Raw genomic sequence first — 7148 nt, forward strand, 5'->3', positions numbered from 1 at the left:
TGATACGTGGATGACATGTCGACCTTTAATTAATTTTTTAAAATTTATAAAAAATATTAAATATATATTTTATACTTTTGAAATATTTTTTAAAAAATACTTAATTTATTTAATATTCTTTTAGAAATTTTATAAAGATTTTAGAATTTTTTAAAAAATTAATTATATGCTGATTCAAGTAACAATCCACGCATTAAAAAAGTTAAAAAAAGTTAAATTTGGTATAAAATAAAAAGAGATTGGGAGGATAAAGAACAAAGAAAATATGAAAGTAACAGACAATGTACTTTATTGATCAAAAGGGGTGATTACAATGCCTTATCAGAGTCTCTATTTATAGGTATAAGAAGTATAAAAGAAGTAGAGATCTAATTGTAATAAGTATTAGAATTTAAAGTACATTAGAACTTTATCTTGATCATGATGGACATCCACTCAATAAAATATTCATAACACCCCCCTTGGATGTTCATTGGTAGATAATGTGCATCTTAAAACCTTATTAGGAAAAACCCTGTGAGATAAAAACCTAATGAAGGAAAAAGAGTACACGAGCTATAATACGCATAATATGCCACCTCATTAAAAATCTTACCAGGAAAACCCAATGGGACAAAACCTCGGTTAAGGGAAAAAGAGTGCAATGTGTATTTCCTCCCCCTCATGAAAACAACACATGTTTTCTCATATTCTACGTATTCAACCTTGAATACTAGTTTTTCAAATGACCATTTGAATGTATTTGATAAGCATTTATATTACCATTCTTTTAAAAGTCAAGAGTGAAGGAAATTTGGGGAAATATATTTTGATCTCTTCAGGAGATTCAACAATAATCATAACAAACTTTAATCATGATTCTTATATAAAAAATACAAATAGGTATTTTGGATCATTTTATAATCCGCTTTCATCTACTATTGACTAAGTCAAATTTACCACATATGTTCAATTATTTCAATTCATATAAATGAAAAATTTCCCTAGAATTTCAATATGCTTCTAGCATTTTAAATCCTTCAAGGATTTTAATATAAACTTTACTATATAATGATTTATAAAAGGCTATAACAATATCCATTAGACACAAGTTAAATCGTTTATGAATTGTCAATTTAATAATATATCTAAAGGTTATTGCATCCATCACAAAAGAATGTTATATTTTTCATAATCAATGCCAGGACTTAGCGAAAAAATTCATATTTTTATTCTGTTTTTGCAAAACTACTTTAATTGCACCTTTACTGGCTTTATACATTTAGATATTTGGACTACAGGTCCAAAAACTCCACAAATTTAATTATATTTGAGTTGCATCTTTCTATTTTGATCAATTTATTCTATATCTATATTTCTCAATAGATTTATTCAGGATCTTCCTTTTATTTCAGTATAATAATATTGCATGCAAAATCATTGTCGACTACTTTTATTATTCGGTTCCACATTTTCTCGAATTGACATAACTTATCGAGATCTCTTATTTTCATTATTTTAAAATTCAATTTCAGGGACCTAAATCTCTTCTGAAGTTTTACTTATTAGTTATGTCTTGGGTCTCTTCTGGAGCACCCGCCTCTATTATATGACCATCTAGAATAATTTTCATCTTTGGAACCGATCAATCTATTATTTATTCTAACTGATTATCCTACTGAGACTTTGATTCAAATTAAAATATTAGATGGTATATAACACTTGGTTATTCTAATTAAGATTGTAAATACATCTAACAGTTAACTTGTAATGAGTTATCCTTATTGAACTTCTGGTTCAAATTATTCTCCCCCTAACTCATTACAAGTTATTATTTCTCTCCCCCTAATGTGGGGAAAATTATTGAATCAAAATTGTAATCACAAATAAACTTGTAATTAATATATATTCCCAACTTTCTTTCAGGATTCACTCATTTTTGTTCATTGAGGTGGAGCAATTGGAACATATACGCACATACAAAAATTCAAAGATGAGAAATATTTAGGTATTGATCAAAAACCAATTGTAATGGGGAGTATTTATAACTTATTGGCTTGATGTGTACAACACGTAAATCAACATAATCTCATGTTGAAATAGAAAGTTTAGTTCTCATAAGTAATGGTTTAGCTATTAGTTGGAGGCATTTGATAAACAATTCAGCTAAATCATTTTGTCTGTGAACATGAGCTATAGATTGTTCAACTTTTATCCCAATTGACATGCAATAATCATTAAAAACTTGGGATGTAAACTCACCAACATTAGCAAGATAATTGTTTTAATTGCATAATCTGAAGTTAATCATTTAAACAAGCAATCTTGCAAACGACAGGTTGTGAGTTGATAATGCATGTGATTATTTTGTAAATCCATCTACAAAAATCATATAATATCAAAAGCATCCACATGGTGGATGAATGGGCCCATATTCATTTTAGAAATGCAAAACATTAAATCTTAACTTTAGCTAGTGAGTTTCTAATAATCAATTTTCATTGAGAACAAACAACAAATGAGAATTCTTTAAATTAAAGAATCTTCTGGTTCTTTAATTGAATGTCCATATGAATTCTCAATTAATTTTCGCATCATATATAACCCAAGATAGTCTAACTGGTCACGCCAAGTAGTAAACGCATTTGTATTAGTAAACTTCTGGTTTACTTTAACATGTGTTTTAAATGTACTAAATTGTAACAAATTGATAATTCTATTATCATTCCTTTTAATTTGTATCCACATATAAGTACTATTGTGACATTTACTACTGGAAATGTCTAAATCAATGTGAAGTCTATAATGCCACCAAGTCAATAAATATAATTTCCAAATAATTGTACGCAATATTCAGGGAATATGACAAAATCTTCAAATGCCCAAAAATCTATTAATAACAAACTTTGAGAGTGAATCTTATTTTCCATGTGTATAACAAGTACATAACCAATGACTTTTCATACATAAGTTTTCTCTCTAGCATGTTCTCATCAGTAATATTTTACCACGTAATTTTAATTGAAAACTTATTCTGAATACTGTAGAGTTATACTCACAGTTTTTAAAAAATACTTACAACTTTAGATACATCCAACCATAATAAGCTTTAGATAGAATTATCATATTCTGTAACACCCCCTAACCCTAAGCTGTCACTGAAATAGGGCTACGAGGCATTACCGAACTTATACACTAACATTTATACAAAATCGAGTCATAAACTTTACATTCCAGATCAATTCTTATCAAATTTCATCTTAAAGTCCTTAATATGGGCCTACGGGGCCCACAATATACTTAGGAAGTGTTTTGGGATTAAACCGGGAACTTTGGAAACTTTTCCTTCAAAATAGGGGCACATGCCCGTGTGGCCTAAAACATGGTCGTGTGCCCTGGGACATGGCCGTGGGACTAACCTGTGGCCAATTCTGACCTTTCCACATGGCCTGGGCACACGCCCATGTAACTTGGCCGTGTGAAAACATGATTTTTGACCATTTTAAAGCTATTTTCACATACTAAACACACCTAATTCATGCCCAAAACATTTACTTATAAATGTTGATCAAATAACATTCATCAAACCTTTCAAACTTAGCAAATATTCATTCATTCATTTCAATACCTTTTAAAGATTATGCACCACATTTACATTCAAAATATAAAACATTTACAAGAGACAAACACCAAACCTAGTACATGCCACATTTCTAAAAGATAGATGCATCACCAAAATTAAGCTGAGGTCGGGATTGACTCGGATGCTTGATTGAACTTCAACTTTACCTAACCTGTGCACGGAAAACAACCGTACGCTGAGTATTGAAAATACTCAGTGGTATTATCATAATTCAAATTATAACAACAATAAAATATCATAACATACATAGATAATTAGCAAATCATACATACAAATCATACATATAAATTCATACCAAACTATCATATTTCCATTATATCATTTCCAATGTTAGATCCAATAAATCATCTATAAGATTTCAATTAACTCATGAACCTTTGGTTCATCTCTCAACCACATATAATTATTCAATTCACATTTCAAATATGAACACTTCATGAACCTTTGGTTCATGCCTTCAATCTCTTTACAAATTTCATTTCACATTCCATCTTACAATATCACTTTCTCATTTTATTCGATAGCTCGATTAATCAAATTCATTTGATTTTATTATTTCTGTGACACCCCTAAATTGACCCTAGTCGGAAAGCGATTTCGGGACCGCTAAACCGAGTCACCAAATTATTTGAATATGATATTTATTGTCTAAAATATGTGAATATGAATGTGTGAAAGTTTTAAGCTTCGATTTAGTTAATTGCATGTGAATTTAGTTAATAAGGACTTATGTATGACACTTTTAAAATGTGATAGTTAATCTATAAGGATCAATTAGTGCATGTCATATGAATAAAGGGTTTGCATGTCAAATATCCATTATTAATGTGTAGTGGCCGGCCATGGATGGGTCATTGATGATAATATGAATTCTTTTATTAGCACTATGAGTTTAGAAAATAAAAGAATGAATTAAGAATGATAAAACATGAGGTGAGTGGGAGGAGAAACCAAAGTTGTCTCCCCCTTACTCCCCATTGCCGTGACTAGTGAAAGAGGAGAAAAACAAAGTTCTTTCTTTGTTGTTCAACTTGGCCGAATAGAAGAAACAAAGGAGGAGAAGAATTTTTGGTCACTTGAGTCATTAAAAAGGTTAGTATATTATGTTAAATTGTGAAATTTTAACTTGTTTTAGGTAAATAATCATGGTTCTTACTTAGCCCATGCTAAAATTTGTAATTTTGATGGATGATTGGAGCATTCGGCTAGGGTATAAAGGAAGGGATTTTGGTTGTTTCATCTAAGTATTGATGATGAATGTGTTATGGAAAGAAATCGGTCTTCCTAAGAATATGATTTGTGAATGTTTATATTAGTAATAGCCAAAATTAAAGAGGTTTGATGTCTTGAACAAATGTTGTTTATATGTTTTGAATTAAGTAAAAGAATTTATGTTTGAACACTTAAGGATTCGGCATTGTTCATGACTATTGTATTTAGAATGTGATTTTGAATATTACGAATATTGGAATGTAAGTATAGGTGTGATCGGTCATAGGAACTTGATATGAAGTTTTGTTAGGTGAGTGATGAATGGCCGAATGAATTATATACATTGTGAGGATGAAATTTGTATATAAATTGTGTATGTGTGATTTTATTAGTTAATGGCGTTTTGGCATTATATTTTGTTATGTGTGCATTCGGACTTTAGGGTAATAAGATGAAGTTAAAAGGGTTAAAGAAGTTTCTAAGGCTTGATAAGTTATTGTAGCCATTGCCGATTATATAATTGGTTAAAGGAAACTTCAAATCGTCCATGTATGAATATATGAGTTGATTATTAAATGAGTATTCGGCAACATTTATAATAATGAATATGAGAGTGTATATACATACATGTTGTGCATAACTTGAGTAATCGACTAAAATATATTTATATGTATGTTGATACCTTATGTATACGCCTTGTGTCAGTGAGACATTCGAATATAAAAATGTGTTAAAGTTACATATACAATTGTTTAATGTGACTTATCAAGTACACAAATTTGAAAACGAATGATAATAGACTTAAGTGGTCAATTGATTCAAATGAATTGGTTTTAAAATGTATATGGATGCCGTATGACTATGTTTGATTGGGAAGTAAATTTGTTTGAATTAGCTCAAGAGCTTAGAGGACCAAAGTTGGATAAAGGAAAGAAAAAAGTGATCGAATAGCCGCCGAAATCGTTCGACAACATCCGAGGTAAGTTTTAAGTGATTAAACGTTGAGTAAATTCAATTATAATAGGACATGATGAGTTGATTTAATAAGATATGATGTGGTCATGATATGTTCTAAGCTCAAATGGTAAGTTCTTAAGTGTTTGAGCTTGGGAAATTAAGGGTAATTTGAAATAGTCTGCTTAGGACAGCAGCAGTAACGTGACTTTAGAAAATCACCATAAATTTATGGATTTGAATTAGAGGCTGGATGAGACATGAAATTAAAGCTTAATGAGTCTAGTTTCTTATAAAAGAAACCGTGTAAGCAAAGGAATTTCCGATAATGAGATACTTAAAGTTGTGTGAGACAGTGCAGAATGACACTGTAATCCTCTGTTCTGTTTTTAGAAAATCATTATAAATTGTACAAAAATGGTTATAAGATAAAATTTATATGCTTAGACTCCTTAATGAGTCTAGTTTCAAATGAAATCAAATAAAACACATTTTGAATTCTGTAAAATGAGAAATTTGATTCGTAGTGAAGAGTGGTCAGATTAGTCAAACAGTGAAACAGGGGAAACTTTAAGAAAAATCTGGTATTGATTGGCCAAACCTAAAATTCTGGAAATTTTATGAATGGAAGATATACGAGTCTATATTCAGGAAAAATTAACGGAAAGTGATTTGGAGTTTTGTAGCTCCAGTTATAAATAATTTAGTGACTATTGCTCAGGAAAAACAGCTTGTGCTGAATTTGAGATTGTGTTGTAAACCTTGATAAACTTGTTTTAGTTGCTCATAAGCTATTGATTAAACCCATAAGTGAATTCTAAATTGTGATATTGGAAAATGATAGATGTAGATTCAGCCAAGAAAGTGTATATATATGTGATAAGGCCTAATGGCCGATGTGATGAATGTGAAAGTGTATATATGTGATAAGGCCTAATGACCGATGTGATGAATGTGAAAGTGTATATATATGTGATAAGGCCTAATGGCCGATGTGATGAATGTGAAAGTGTATATATGTGATAAGGCCTAATGGCCGATGTGATGAATGTGAAAGTGTATATATATGTGATAAGGCCTAATGGCCGATGTGATGAATGTGAAAGTGTATATATGTGATAAGGCCTAATGGCCGATGTGATGAATGTGAAGGTGTATATATGTGATAAGGCCTAATGGCCGATGTGATGAATGTGAAGGTGTATATATGTGATAAGGCCTAATGGCCGATGTGATGAATGTGAAAGTGTATATATGTGATAAGGCCTAATGGCCGATGTGATGAATGTGAAAGTGTATATATGTGACAGGGCCGAGTGGCCAACATGATGGATGTGAAAGTGTATAAATGTGATAAGTC

The sequence above is a fragment of the Gossypium hirsutum genome, chromosome A08, assembly GCF_007990345.1.
Source record: "Gossypium hirsutum isolate 1008001.06 chromosome A08, Gossypium_hirsutum_v2.1, whole genome shotgun sequence".
Lineage (NCBI taxonomy): Eukaryota > Viridiplantae > Streptophyta > Magnoliopsida > Malvales > Malvaceae > Gossypium > Gossypium hirsutum.